We start from the raw sequence: 15,780 nt of genomic DNA, 5'->3' as shown, positions 1-15,780 counted from the left end.
CCCCCAAGAACTGGCTTGTGCTAGTGGATAGTTCTCATAGGTATGAGAGCCTGGCAGGGAGCATTGCAGAGGCTCCTGTTTGTCCTCAGCTGGGCCAGAGTTTAAAGAAGTGGCCAGACTTCCCTGAGCTCAGGTGCTAGCTGGTTTTTCAAGGTGCTGAGTGTGGCTGCTGAAAGAGTCCTACATGGAACTGCAGTGTGCCTGTTTGGTCTCATTATCACTCGCATGCTGTCAGAGCATGATGCGTCACCAAGTTCTGGTTGGTGGGTGCTTCATGTGCAGTTGCCTATTTGTTTTGTAATGAATAGCTGCTCAGCCTAGTGGTGTGTGGTTTTTAGCATGGATCCCTTTTGTTCCTCCTTTGATGTGTGGAAGCCTTGACAGATGCCATATTTGTTTTGCACATGTGGATTCTGAGGTTGTATTTAGCCTCTCGGAAGACCCTGACTGGACTGGAGAGGATGTCGCTTGCAGTTCTCTCAAGCTTTCTAGCAGTAGGCAGGTATAGGCTATTTCTCTGTGGTTTGGCAATACTGACAGCTCCAGCTAGTTTTCATCTAACACAGACTGTTGTTTATAAAATCAATGTTACCTGATTGGGAACTGAGTGGTTTTCAAATGTATCAGAATGACCCAAATGCTTATATGCTTTGCTGCATTACTGAATGAATATAATAAATAAGGAGAGAGCTACTAGGATTAACTTCTTTGCATCTAAAATATGTACTTTAAATTTAATGTCATGATTTTGTAGCACAGTAGAGAAGTTGTGGTGTTTTCATGAAGTCATTTTTAAAGGCTGTCAACTTTCTTAGGTAAAAACTGACTGGCTTCCCAACCAAGGCAGAAGGAAGGAGGACTTTTTAAAAGCCAGACTACAGCACAGTGAGGCCTTGCCAAACAAGGGATTAGGAGCCAGTAAGGTAGGAGCATGAGCAAGAGCAATATAATCCTCTCTGATGAGAAGCGAAGGGGATGTCGTTGTGCATGCAGCATGAGTAGGATTACAGATCTCTCTCATTTTGGGACTTGCCATATAGGTGGTGCTGGAGGTCAGCTTGGGCAGTTTGCATTCTCTTAATTAACAGGAGCTGTGGATTTTAGAATGCAACCAAAGGGGGAGGGGAATTGACCAATTGAGTAATGTAGACTTGAAATCTTAGGTCTGCAGTGTTTGCAGAGCATTGAGGTGTTGATCTGTTCAGTTCTAAGCAAATATGGAAGGAAATGGCTTTCGGGTGGTAACTTTTCCCTAGCCTCAGTAGGGAAAACTCAGGAATGCTGAAAATGAAATGCTAGATGTGTACACAGAGAAACCGGAAGGCCATGTGAATGGCATCTCTGACAGTATAAATGGTTTACACAAGCGTCTTCTGAGGCAAGTCTTTTTTGGTAGCGCTACTAGTTTTTTTCCCTGTTGGGAAGATGGAGTCATACTGTAGATGATGTTTATGCTTGAGCAGCTGAGGGAGTCAGTAGCAGGATTGGAAAGGCCCAGGAAACTAGAAGTTTAGCAAATCCTCCTAAAATGCTTGTGTGTTGTCTGAGGCAATTAAATACCTCTTAAAAACATGACTGCCTGAGTGCAGGGCCAAGGTTGAGTTTGTAAAGTAAGTATTGTCCGACAAGGAAATCAAATCGGGGTCTATTTTCTGTGAACGTAGGATCTGTTGGAAAAGCTTTAATATGTGTCTTTACCTCATGAAGGAGGAGTTAGCTGGCACATTAACTCAACTTTGCCAGTGTGGTAATCCCAGGGGTGTTTAGTAAAAAGAATGCAGAGAACCCCTAAGAGGCAAGCGTGGTTAGGATGGAGCCTCTGTCTTGAAACCTGAAGAGGTCTAAGCCTTAAGATTAGGAGGTGGCTAAATGGATGTTGCCCTTGTTCATGTAAGGCTAGATACTTGTGTCTTGTATTTCAGGCCATTTCTGTGCGGTGTAACAGGCTGGGACTTGCTAAAAACTAGGACTTAGGCCCTAAAGGGTGAGGGCAACTGCGGAAGTTGTATCAGGGTGTTTTCAGCTTTGAGTGGAGAGCGAGGTGTTTTTGAGTCTTAAACTGCTACGGCGTGTGCAGAGTACCTTTATCTTTTTGGTCCTTGAACAGAAGGACCTGTCTCCTCGGGGCATGTGCCTTTGCCTGTGATTGGTACCACAGCATTGTTTCAAGTGGATTTGATAGTCATAACAAGATTGAAGTAACTGTTGATCATGAGGTGGGAGGGACGGGGAGGGGATAGTGATTGAATATACACACTGAGAAAGCAGTACTGTTTGCAGCATGGCAAAGAAAAGAATTGGAAAAGAACAGGAGTAGATCCTAGACAGGAGTGGATAAGGTTAGCTATAGAGGGCGTACTTGGGGACAAAAATGCAGTGAGACTTCTGCCAACAGGAGACAGCTATACGAAAGCAAAGCGCTCAAAAGCAGAGCTTCATGGATGTGTTAATATAATTGAGAGGATTCCTTCTTGATTTATCATAGTTCTTTCAGGTTTCTGCTTGAGGGTAAAGGAAGGTGGCAAAGAGAATAGGCAGGGAGAGAGCTTTGTGGAATGAAGAATTCCAAAGCCTGATGGCATTGCTGAATAGTGCGGGAATACCTTGGGTATAAGGAAGCAACCTAAATCATCAGCTAGAGCAACCTCACGTGGATTGAGAGTTGTCCTTCTGCAGGTTTAGCTAGTGGCATGCCTCTCCAAATAATGACCGAAGCAGACAGGGGCTAGGCCGAAGAATGAGGTCAAGCATTATGTTGGCACTTTGAGCCCTTCCCCTGGAAAAGGGTATTGGGGGAAATGATCTGTGTAACACCTGTGGGCTAGTGGAAACCCAATGGCAAAAATGTTTTTAGAAAACATGGCCTAAATTTTGGGAAATCTGACGTTCCAATAGGACTTAGTGAAAATAGACTATAAGGCCACTAAGACGCTTCTCATTGAAGACTGTCTTTCCAAAGTGCCTCTAAATATTGAAAGCAGTAAGCTCTATGGAGGAGATGTTGAAACGCATGTGATGGGACTCCTACTTATTTTAAGTCGAAGAGGAAAGAAAGGACAAGCTCAAAAGAGAAATCCTCGGCAGTAGGTCCTCCTATCGCTTGCAGAAGGAATGCAGAGGTTTTAGATGAGAGGCTGACAGAAAAACCCAGAGACAAGAGACATGAAACCTCGTCGCCTCTCATGACACCTCACGTGCAGCATGTGGCAGGTTTCTAGACCAAGAATATGGTGTCATAATACACGGTATTCAGGCAGATATTACAACCCACCACAGCTTCTAGCTAAGTGGAGCTCTCCAGGAGGGGCCTGAGAAGTGTTCTTCCCTGTCCATATGTGAGTACTGGTGCTGAAGGGCAAGCTCTTTGAGGGGAAAAATGTACACTGGAACAGAAAGCAGAAGGGAGAACCACCTGGGAGTCGTGATTTCCATGGAGTCGATGGTTAACAATCTCTTTTGGCAGGGTTATTCACTTTTTTATTTTTTAAGGAGAACGCCAGTAAAACCATCATTAACGGGGGGGAAAAAACTTAGTGGGAAGAGCTGGCTGATGTAAGGTAGCTATGTATGTGGCATTGTCCAATGAAATGCATTTCAGAGTGCTTTAGTAAAATCTGCTCAGGAGTAGAATTGCTAATTGCCTTAAAGACAAAAAACCTCAAAGAAATTAATGCTAATGTTTAACAAGTTTCTTGAGCCAGACAGCCAGAACAAAACAGAATTTGCGAGTGAGGTGCGTTTTTAGGACTTGCTGTGAATGCAGATGCTATGGAAGTCCCCAGGCATTCACCCCCAAGTCAGTCGGGCTTGTGTATGATGGTTTATTTCAGCTTGAGCTGGGTGCCTCTGAAGAGGGGCCCTGAACAAAGAAACTGTGGGGTAATTATACCCTTTACAGTTTTATTGCCCTGCCTGCCAGAGAAGGTCTCCTCCAATGTTCTTTACTGAGTTGGTGGTGGCCTGTCTCCTCCTGGTTGGTTGATTGGTGTCTTGCCTCCCTTTGACAGGTCCTGGCCTACATCCCAGGCTAGTTGCCATGTGCTTGTTTCTCACAGTCCCTGATCTTCTCAAAGGTCAGCTGCAACTCAGGTGCCTTGCATCTTGTCTCCTGCCTTCTACTTTGTATCCTCATTAGCTGGTTTTGTATCTTTGTTAGCTAGTTTTAATTGGTTTTGCGGTTGCCTCGTGGGCAATGTCACAGCATCAGCAGTGTTTCTTGAGTTCATTGACAGTTTGACCTTGAGGCCTGCAGGCTTCATCTACTTTAGGCGCTGATGCCAAGTTAATCGAGGTTATGCCAATGGAATTAACAGTTTTCGTACACATCCCCTGTTTTTCTGGCTGTTGGTCTTAGTAACATGTCCATTTTTTGAGATGAGCAGCCAGCCTCCGTGATTTTCTGTGCAATCCCAAGGTGAGCACAAAGCGCACAATGATTAGACAGAACAGAATGGCTCCAGGATGCAGCGAAAGGATTATAGGAGCCAGAAGTGGTGGGAGACCACCCAGAGTTTCCCACCATTTATGCTCTGTCTTTTTTGGCTCTTTCAAGTACTGTTTGAATTTGTTGTCTCATGCCCTGCAGTCAGTGTACTTTTCCCTCTGTCTTTGACCTTTTGGAGCGATGTGTGCAGTTGGTCATGGTGTAATAACTCCTGCACTCAATTGAGATTCAATCCAGTAGGCAGTGGTGGTGATTCGTGAATCCAGGAATAACTTTCCTGGAGTAACTAGTGAGTTGTTACTGGGCTTGTGTAATTGTAGCCACATCCCTTTTGTTGTTGTGAAGAGACACGTGCACAAATTTAACTAGTTTTGTGATAAACATTGCACCGTCAATTATCGAAGTTCTGCACTGACTCTGCAAACATACACAACCCTTTCCAATGTAGACCAAAGTTACGTTCTCGTTTTCACTCTGTCTGCCCCCTGAAGTGACAAGCACTTTGTTCTGTGTGTACACAAATGTCTTGAGTTTGTAGGGCATTACCTTTGCGGGCAAATCCTAATTCATCCTGAACTGTGCGGGTGGTTAAGTCTATAGTGTTCCACCTATCGCAGATGTGCTGTGCCCATCCCCTGTGTTGCAAAGGATGTAATGTCACATCCCTATGGATCAGGCTGAGAGGGATAATAGGGTAGGTTGTAGACCTGTGCTTCTTGACTAGTGAGAATGAAAGCAGTTATCACTTCTTGCTCCTTATTGAATGTAAAGTTAAGCTTTTGCCACCAAGCTTGATATTTCTGCTCAGAGACAGTACTCTTTTCCCATCACCAGTGTTTGGATTTCTGCTGGAAGGATGCCGGTCTCCCCTGCCCTTATTCTTGATGCAGCTATTGTTTCTGTCCACAGTTGGGCTTGAATGCAACTAAGGGCAGTTGATGTATTTCCTTGAAGTACCCCTAAGGTGTCTATTATTAATTGGTGGTTGTGCTTGTTAATCTACTTCCCACTGAGGTAACATGTCTGACATTAGCCATTGTGTTTTCCCTAATGTGGTCAAAGATGATTGCAATGGATGTTGCAACTTGGACAAATCTGTTGTGGATGTGGCCAGTTTATTCATCAGCACTTCTGCCTCAATACCATTTAGTGCACCTAGGCCAGTACCCATCAGGCCAGTGGATGTCTTGTCTTTGGTTTTTTTTTTTTTTTTTTGGTCCCTGCAATTTAACCGTGTCTCCCATCCAACATAGCTCTTTTGCAAGAAAGTCACCCATTGAGGTTTGATCCCTGGGATATTTAGTTGCTAACTAGGTTCTCCTCATTTTAAGGACCAAGTTGGATTAACCAGCACAGTTTGACCTCCTGTCTTCATCACAGATGGTCCTATTGGATAGGTCCAAAGTCTTAATTTAGGGGTGGGAGGTTTAATAGTGGGAGTAATGCTACTAGTGGTCATAGGAGTAGTTAGCGCATGTTTTACCGGACGCGCTTTGAACCTCCGTAGAAATTTCCTCAGAACTTGCACGAGTGTTCACAGGGACCTCTATATGACTTTGTTGGCCGTAACAGGTCATACTACAACAATGGCTCACTTCTACTTCCAGTGTAACTGTTTGATCAGTAAAACGGCAAAAGATTTGCTTGTCTCTGTGACCCCTTGTTGCGGCTACCGTAGTTACCCATGCAGCATCCGTGGCATTCTTGGTAGCGGCCTGTTGTCGTATACAAGGGTGTTTGGGAGTCTCCCGGTGAATTGCTATCCGTCCTTCCATCGCTTCCACGCAACACCCTATGATGAAGATGACTCTTCTGAGAAGTGTTCTGGTGGATTGTATTTTTAACATGTGAATCCAGGATTCCTGCTCAGCAATCTGGACTGCAAAATAGGAACGGAAGCACAGTATATGGTCCTTCCCCCTCTGGTTCCAGTTTATGCTTTTGGACGGACTTTTCCGTCAATACCAAATCTCCTGGTCCATAGGTATGGACTTGTAAGGCTAGAGGTACAGGCTGTGCCAGAACAGCTTGTTTCTGTAAATGGTTAGTTGAGTTCTGAGGATGCGTTACATGCCTAGTTATGTGTTCATCCCTGTCCAGCAGTTCTGATACAGGTAAATAAGTCCCTGGGACAGCCAAATGTCTACCAAATAGCACTTCTGGGGGGGGGTAAGACCAACACTTTTCTGAGGTGTTTCTAATATCCCATAATCCTGAACTTAAAACCTCTGGCTGTTTTAGGTTAGTTTCTGCACAAGACTTTGCTAATTTCGTTTCCCCTGTTTTATTCCTTTGTTCTACTTGTCCAGAAGATTCTGGACGGGGTGAAACATGTAGTTGGGATACTGTGCTTAAGGACTTGCAAGTGTTTTGTAATGCTTGAGCTGTAAAAGGTGCTCCCCTATGAGAATCATTTTTTTTTTTCTGGAGTTCCATAACATGGCACTGTTTCTTTTAATAAAACCTTTGCCACCCCAGCTGCATCTGCTTTCCTTGTAGGAAATGCCTCCAGCCAGCCAGTCAATTGATCTGCAGTTACCAACAGATGATGATGATGATACCTGTAGGCTGGTGGCATGTCTGCATAATGAATTTGCAAGTGCTGAAAAGGAAAGTAAACCCATGGCCTTGCTCCTTGAAACTGTTTTATGTTTGTCAGCAAAGTGTTGGCACTGATCACAGCTTGATACTATTTGCTTGGTAACTGTGTATATCCCTGGAGCTGCCCATGCTCTTGGTCTTTGTTCTGGGACACCTTCAATTCTGCTGTGTCCCTTTCATTGGCACCACTGTGCCACAGGTAACAGGCCTGTTCTAGGCAATAGAGGCTGGCTTCTGATGGTCCGAATTCCAGTTTTGTCTTGTTCCCCTCCAAGTTCTTCCCAACTATCCTTTTCTTCCTTGGCACCTTCTTTGTCATATATGTTGGATAGTTAGGACATGCCTGGCCCTTCTGTCATGGTAGGGCATAACAAAGCATCCCATTGTGAGGGAGCCGCTTGAGCGGCTCCTGAGTTGGCATAATTGTTGCCTTTTTCTATAGTGGTCCTGCCTTGGTGATGTGCAGGGCCGTGAATCACAGGAGTGTGTTTAGGATCTTGAGTAACATCCACCAATTCATGTACTTGTGGGCTGTGTGGGATGCTCTTTCTGCTGGAGGGTAAGACCCCTTGCTCTTTCCATAGTGCCCCTACTGCATGACAGACTCCGAAAGCTTGCTTTGATTCGGTATAAATATTAACAGTTTTGACTTTAGAAAGCCTTGTTGCTCTTGCCAAAGTGACCAGTTGGGCCCCTTGCGCACTCATAGTAGATCTTAGGGGGCTGAGCTTCCAGTATTTTGAAATCGGGTACTGCTGTGTAACCAGTTGGCTGCTTACCCTCACGATAGTAGGCAGATCCAGCTACGTACAAAGCTAAACCTGGGTTAGGGAAGGGAGCCTCTTGTAAGTCTTGAGGTTTTTCCCCCAAGCTGCTTCACCCTCGTGCAATCGTGGTAATGTTTTTCCTTGTCCCTAGGCGAGAGAAGTAGGGTAGCTGGGTTCAATTTGTTACCATGTTGACAAAGTAATTCCTGTTTATATGCTTGCTGTGGAGACAGAACTTGGAGTGGAAATCTTAATGAATTTTTGTCTCATGGGGGATGTATATGGTCGGGGGGTGGTCCCAGAACCTATGGTTCAATGTTTCTCAGCAATGATTGCTGCAGCAGCCACCACACGGATACACCCAGGAGTTCCCCAGAGGGCAGCATCTGATTGTACAGGGTGATATGTGCCTGATGAGGGTTGAGGACCTAGCATTTGAGTCAGCAGTCTACTGGCAGCCCCTTGTTGTTCATGAATGTACAGCTGGAAAGGTTGTTTTAATAACCAGGGAGCCCTAAAGCTGGGGCTTGACTTAATTTTTTTTTAAATGCCAGATCTGAGGTGTCTGCTTTATAGGTTCTACTTGTTTCTGTTTAGTCGCTTCCAGTAACAGTTTAACTAATTCCCCCAGCCCAGGAATCCATGGTCTACAGAAGCCTACTGCCCCTTAAAAACCTCTAATCTGTCTTTCATCATCACAGGTCAAGGTAGATCTTCAATGGCTTTGATGTGCTCAGGATTGTTTGGTTGTTTTCCTTCAGTTAGACTAAATCCTAAATGTTTTACTCTTTCTCGACAAAACTGGAGTTCAGATGGGGATGCATGGTGTCCCTTTTCAGCTAAGGCTGTACACAGAATTGTTGTATCTGAAGTTACAAACACTTTTGGTTCTGCTAGCAAGCAATAAACTGTCTGCATACTGTATTACCACTGAGTGGGAGGATAAGACAATGTTATGCAAACCTTTCTGCAACAACTGAGCAAAAAGAGCTGGTGAGCCAGTGAATCCTTGTGGAAGCTGTGTCCAGGTCAGTTGTCCTTTCCAGGTAAAGGTGAACAGAAGTTGACTCTGCTGCTACAGGTATACTGAAGCAAGCTGAAGTTCAATCTGTTGTCAACCACTTAACCCCTACAGGAGTTTGAGTTAAAAATTGTGAAAGGGTCAGGTACTACAGAGGCATGTGAATCCTGTACAAATGGATGCTCAGGATCTCCATCACTGTCCAGATGATGATTATGTACTGGTAAAATGGGTGTATTAAAAGGAGAAATGCAGGGCTTCAAAACCCCCTGCTCTAAATAGGTCAATTTGTTTCTGAATGCTTTTCTCTGCCTCCTGTGGGATAGGATATTGTTTTACCGGGGGGGGGGGAGGGGGGGGGCCCTTGGAGAGTTTTTATGCACGCAGGCTCTGCAGATAAAAGCAAGCCCCCTGTCTGTTCCTTTTTCACTCCACAATTTAGCAGGCACAGCAGCTAATTCAATAGGAACATGGGCCCCTGGAACTGGCACTTCTGATGCACTGACTTTGAAAACGCCTCTAACTACTAAATCCATACTGTTTGGACTTGCCTGTATCTGTGTGTGAAGTGCTTGTAACAAATCCCACCCTAATAAACACAGGTGATTCTTCAACCAAAAGCTATTGCTTCCATATTGATTTTGCGTCTATAGCTGTCAGTAATGGTTTGCTCAGGTTTTTCTCCTCCTCCCATCACCCCCTACTTTCCAGGCCTCCCGGCAACACAACTGTTCATCTGCATAATTCAAGGGAGAAAGTAGCCCCTGTATCCACTCAAAAGGTTACTTGCTTTCCAGCAACTTTCCTGGTTGTGCAGCCCTGACTCTCCAAAGGGATTACATCTGAGAACATACATACACATTTAACACGAGGACAGTTATGTTCCTCCTCGAGTAGTCATTGATCAGCTTGGCCTGAGACTTGATTCTTCTCCAGAAGGAGGGTTCACCCTGACTGTGCTGGAAATTGTGGATGGCTTGGGTGCTCACACTGCCCATATTCTGAGTTGCCACAAAAACAGCATTCCTGAGACCCCTGACCCTGGTGTAGAAGTTAGTGGCATTCCCCTTCCTCCCCTTGTGACTCCTTGTCCTGCAGCCATCCCATGCATCTGCTGTCCAGGGGAAGATCCATGACCTTGTCCTCTAAAGAACCCAGTTCCACACTCGGAGGGAGGAGCCCTTGCATGACTGCAGCCAGACTTGTTGCTGCTTCCTTTTTTTAATTTATTTTTTCCCTCTAATTTCTTAGCCTCATGCCCATTACAGGCAAGAGTTGCCAGGCAGACAATCTCACCTAGTCTTTCCTGGCCAGTTGTCAGGCCCATGTTTAGAAAAATATTTCTCTAATCTATGGCAGCTTGATCAACTAATAGATCTCTTAGCTTTGGCTTCTGGGTCTGCTCCACTGCTGCCCCCCCTCCCCCCCCATACATCTGAAATTGCTGAAACAAGCAAGACAGAGATGTGGATGGGGGCTCAGTAGGCTGTTGGTGGTGCTCCCCCACCCTTGACCAATTTGCTGGTCTAACAGCTGCAAGCCTAATAGCTTCTTCTGGTCCTCTCTGAGCCTGTCTAAGGTGCCTGTGATCTGCATCATTTGAATAATCCCACCCAAGATCTATAGCAGGCCAGGGGGTATGAGCCTCAGGATCCCCTCCCTCTCCTGCCCAATGTTGATTGGCATCTAAAATGGCATGTTTCTCATCTGGTGTCAACAGAGTGTCTACTACCATCTGTACACCTCCCCAGGGAGGGTCATATGCCTGAAATATGCCTTTCAGGATTCGAATGACCTTCTTGGGGTCCTCCTGCCACTGAGGGGTCTGTTACAGAATCACAGAATGGTTGAGGTTGGAAGGGACCTCTGGAGATCATCCAGTCCAGCCCCCCTGCCCCCATCCAGTCCAGTCCCCCCTGCAGGGTCTTCTAGAGCATGCTGTCCAGGATCCTGTCCAGGTGGGTTTTGAGTATCTCCAGGGAAGGAGACTCCACAACCTCTCTGGGCAACCTGTTCCAGTGCTCTGTCACCCTCACAGTCAAGAAGTTTTTCCTCGTGTTCAGATGGAACTGCCTGTGTTGCAGTTTGTGCCCGTTGCCTCTTGTCCTGTCACTGGCCACTCACTGAGAAGAGTCTGGCCCCATCCTCTTGACACCCCCCCTTCAGATACTTGTAGGCATTGATGAGATTGCCTCTCAGTCTTGTCTTCTCCAGGTTGAAGAGGCCCAGCTCTCTCAGCCTTTCTTCAGAGGAGAGATGCTCCAGTCCCCTCATCCTCTTTGTAGCCCTTTGCTGGACTCTCTCCAGTAGTGCCATGTGTCTCTAGTACTGGGGAGTCCAGAACTGGACCCAGCACTCCAGGTGAGGCCTCACCAGGGCAGAGTAGAAGGGGAGGATCAGCTCCCTCGACCTGCTGGCAACGCTCTTCCTAATGCAACCCAGGATCCCACGGGCCTTCTTGGCCACAAAGGCACATTGCTGGCTCACGGTCAGCTTGTCCACCAGGACTCCCAGGTCCTTCTCTGCAGAGCTGCTTTCCAGCACGTCAACCCCTAGCCTGTCCTGGTGCAGGGGGTTATTCCTCTCCAGGTGCAGGACCCTGCACTTGCCATTGTTGACCTTCAGGAGGTTCCTCTCTGCCCAGCTCTCCAGCTTGTCCGGGTCCCTCTGAAGGGCAGCACAGCCTTCTGGTGTGTCAGCCACTCCTCCCAGTTTCGTATCATCAGCAAACTTGCTGAGAGTGCACTCTGGGCCTTCATCTAGGTCATTGATGAGTACACTGAACAAGACTGGACCCAGGACTGACCCCTGGGGGACACCGCTAGCTACAGGCCTCCAACTAGACTCTGCGCCACTGACCCCAACCCTCTGAGCCCTGCCATCTAGCCAGTTCTCAATCCCCCTCCCTGTCCACTCATCCAACCCACACTTCCTCAGTTTCCCTAGCAGGATGTGATGGGAGACAGTGTGCAAAGCCTTGCGGAAGTCCAGGGAGACGACGTCCACTGCTCTCCCCTCATCTACCCAGCCAGTCGTTCCATCCTAGAAGGCTATCAGACTGGTCAAGCATGATTTCCCCTTGGTGAATCCATGCTGACTCCTCCTGATCACCTTCTTGTCCTTGTGGAGGGGAGGCTGACAGGCCTGGAGTTTCCTGGCTCCTCCTTCTGGCCCTTGTGGAAGACTGGAGTGACACTGGCTTTCTTCCAGTCCTCAGGCACCTCTCCTGTTCTCCAGGACCTTTCCAAGGTGATGGAGAGTGGCCTAGCGATAACATCCGCCAGCTCCCTCAGTACTCGTGGATGCATCCCGTCAGGGCCCATGGATTTATGGAGGTCAAGCTTGGACAAAAGATCTCTAACCTGATCCTCCTCAACCAAGGGAGAGTCTTCCTTTCTTCAGACTTTCTCTCTTGTCCCCAGGGTCTGGAATTCCTGAGGGCTGGCCTTAGCAGTGGAGACTGAAGCAAAGAAGGCATTCAGCAACTCTGCCTTTTCCGTATCCTTCATCACGAGAGCACCCGCCCCATTCAGCAGCGGGCCCACATTGTCCCTAGTCTTCCTTTTGCTATTGATGTATTTGAAGAAGGCCTTCTTGTTGTCCTTGACATCCCTCGCCAGATTTAATTCCAGCTGGGCCTTAGCCTTCCTTGTCGCATCCCTGCAGACTCTGACAACGCCCCTATATTCCTCCCCAGTGGCCTGTCCCCTTTCCCACATTCTGTAGACGTCCTTCTTCTGTTGGAGTTTGGCCAGGAGTTCCTTGCTCATCCATGCAGCTCTCCTGCGCCCTTTGCTGGATTCAGAGGGCTGCGCTGCTCTTGAGCCTGGAGGCAGTGATACTCGAATATTAACCAGCTCTCCTGGACGCCCCTTTCTTCTAGGGCCCTACCCCATGAGATTCCCCTAAGTAGGTCCCTGAAGAGGCCAAAGTCAGCTCTCCTGAAGTCCAGCGTTGCGATCCTACTTATTGCCCTGCTTCTTCCTCGTAGGATCCTGAACTTTACCATCTCATGGTCACTGCAGCCAAGGCTGCCCCCAGCCTTCGCATCTCCAACTAGACCTTGTTTGTTTGTTAGTACAAGGCCTAGCGGCGCACCTCTCCTCGTTGGCGTCTCCACCACCTGTGTCAAGAAATTATCATCAATGCTCTGCAGGAACCTCTTTGACTGTTTGTGTCTACTGTTGCCGCCACATAATCAAATCTAGGGATCCGCAGGGTCTATAAACTCAGTAAAGACTTGGGGTACTCCTCCTCCTCCCTCTCGCAGGGCACCAGCTATTGGGACTACCCGTAAGGGGGCTTGTATTATTTCAGCATTCGCAGTGGGTAATGGGAGGGCAGGATACAACGGGGAAGCAGCCCCTCCTTCATCATTATTTCTCCCTTCCTCACGCTCTTCATGACTTCCATTCTCATTCCCCTTTCTGATCTTATTTTCGTTCCCATTGCCATTATCATGACTACCATGCCCTGACCGTCTGCTGCTTCCCGCATGCATCATCATTGTTTGGACCGTGCTGTCCTTCTGGCCTTCATATGCCCAGTTGTCCCACACGTACCAGGAATCCATTTGACCAGGATAATGATCCTCAGGCTGGTGCCATGAGAAAGTTAATATTTGTGAATCAAAACCTCCACTCGACGGCCAGCGTTCATCTGCATTGCCATCGCAAGTAATAAAAGCCCAGTCCTCCCAGCACAAAGTTATTAATCGCCTCAATGACATACCTGCAATCCCTGGAATACGTTTCCAATTCGTAATACTTTCTGCCAAGGGTCTCCCTTTTGGAGCACTTAATCCAGTTCCCATTTTTCTTTCCCTCTTTTTTTTCTTTCTTCTCCTCTCGCACTCCACCAAATCGTAAAAGCTTATAGGAACGTAGGAAAGACAGTACTCACCCAGTCTGAGGACGTCTCCACAGAAGGTGTTTTATCTGTGGGGCAAAACTCGAATTCAGATTTTTTTTTCTCTTTTTTTTTTCTTTTTTTTCCCTTGGGGACTCAAACCCCTTCACTCATCCTCCTTCAGTGTGTGCGCTATGGGACTTGAACCCACTTTTTTCCTCTTCCCTTTTTCAAACTCTTTTTTTTTTCTTTCTCTTCTTTTTTCCCTTCTTTCAGGGGACTTGAACCCCAAATAACCTGCTCTTTTTTCCTGCTTTTCCAAGAGACTTGAGCCCCAAATAAAATACTTAGTGGTGGAAATTAAGTATCCCTGAATCGGTGTAACCCGAGGAGCAGTCCATGAGGTGAACTCACCCGTATGCCGGCAGCAGTTGCTCCAGAGTCACATCAAGCAGAGAAGCCTGGGTCCCACCTGGGCTGCCAAACTGCTGTAAAAGTCCCCAGGCATTCACCCCTAAGTCAGGGTCAGCCTCGTACGCGATCCTTCATTTCAGCTCGAGCTGGGTGCCAGCTGGAGCAAGCCAGAGACTGTAAGCGTAGTTGTCAGGGAGCTGCAAGCGTCGGGCAGCTCTGCAGAGGCAGGCGAGCTGGGACCCAAGGGTGACGGCAGGGCAGGGACCTGGCGCGCTCCCGTAGCGCCTGGACAAGAAGGGCAGGGCAGGTCTGGTGATGGTGACCGGGGTCAGCCGCGGGCTCGCCAGCCCAGTCTGCAGGGACGAGGCAGGACCAAAGTGAAGTCAGACGAGCAAGGCGTAAGGCCTGGCATGGCACAGCCCGGGCAGGGCCTGGGCTGGGACGCAGCCCCGAGCAAAGTGGGAAGGAAGAGGGGTGGAGGGCCTAGATGAAGCTTCTTGAGAGTGTTCTGCATAATGGGGTACGGAATTAAATTGACAGTAGCAAGAGCATTAAAATTAAATATGCAACATTGTATATGTACATTATATTCAGACTAAGCGTTAGTAATGAGCCCTTTCACAGTTTCCTTTTCTTTTTCACATGGGAAAGTGGAAGAAAGAACTGAACTGATCTGTGAGTCTTGGCTACTGCAACCCCCATACACAGAAGTGTGGGCGGTTTGTTAGAATTATTTCCAGAGGTGCTGTTATTGTAGAGCAGGCGGGCATAGATGTCCTGTCAGCTCAACACTTCTTGAAAATTATCGCAGACTGCATATGGTGGTGCTTGTTATGTCCCTGAGCTAGATTTCTCTCCCGTCAGCTGTTCCGGATAGAATACATATGCCTTACAGCCTGACTCCGTGTTTGCTCTGACGTCAAGGAGAGGAGGGTGTGTGTTTTGCCATCCTGTTAAAATAGTGCCAATGAAAAAGAAAGAAGGCTCGTGTTCTGTAGAGCTAGTGGCCGGCTTTGGGGGAAATTAAGTCTAAGTCTCCATCCGATGACTGTGTGCCTCAGCTTCACTGTAATTGTGGCTGCAGCACTTTCTCCATTCTTGGCTGCAGCTAAGTGGCAGAATGTTACAAGGTCCCTAGGTGGCTGTCTGCCATTGACACAGGTAACTCTTACAGTCTGGCTGCTGGTCCCCAGCTCCAAGACTTTTCAAACTGAGGAGAAGACAGTTCAGGAGAAGAAATGGGACATGAGAAGAAAAGCAAGGCAGTGTAAGAGGAAAATGTATATGTTCAGCTCTGTCATTATTTATGGTTGAAAAATAAGCAACCATCACTTGTTTATTTTTTGTGAAATGATGTCACGCGTCTGCCCTTCGCCATGCTATCAAAGACAGTCTTGACTGCCTGCACGAGACCTAGGACTGCAAGCCGATGGTCAGTGTTGCGTTTGTCGCCCTGTGACCTCAACGAGGTCCTTAGCCCCACTTTTCCATGTTATTCTGTGCACCCTTCAGTGTATCGAAGTGGGAAGGTGGTACTCGCCCAGATGGGTGGGCAAGTAAAGCTCTAAGGACGAAAGGAACAAGTGCAGCGTATGTAATGTTGGAGTAGTAGGGACTGTTGACTTTAGGCCTGATAGAAAAGGTGTTTCTAGAGGAGGTGGAAGGAGGCGGACCAGCAGCAGGGC

This window comes from Struthio camelus, chromosome 4, assembly GCF_040807025.1.
Source record: "Struthio camelus isolate bStrCam1 chromosome 4, bStrCam1.hap1, whole genome shotgun sequence".
NCBI lineage: Eukaryota > Metazoa > Chordata > Aves > Struthioniformes > Struthionidae > Struthio > Struthio camelus.
Note: the sequence above shows the minus strand (reverse complement) of the source record.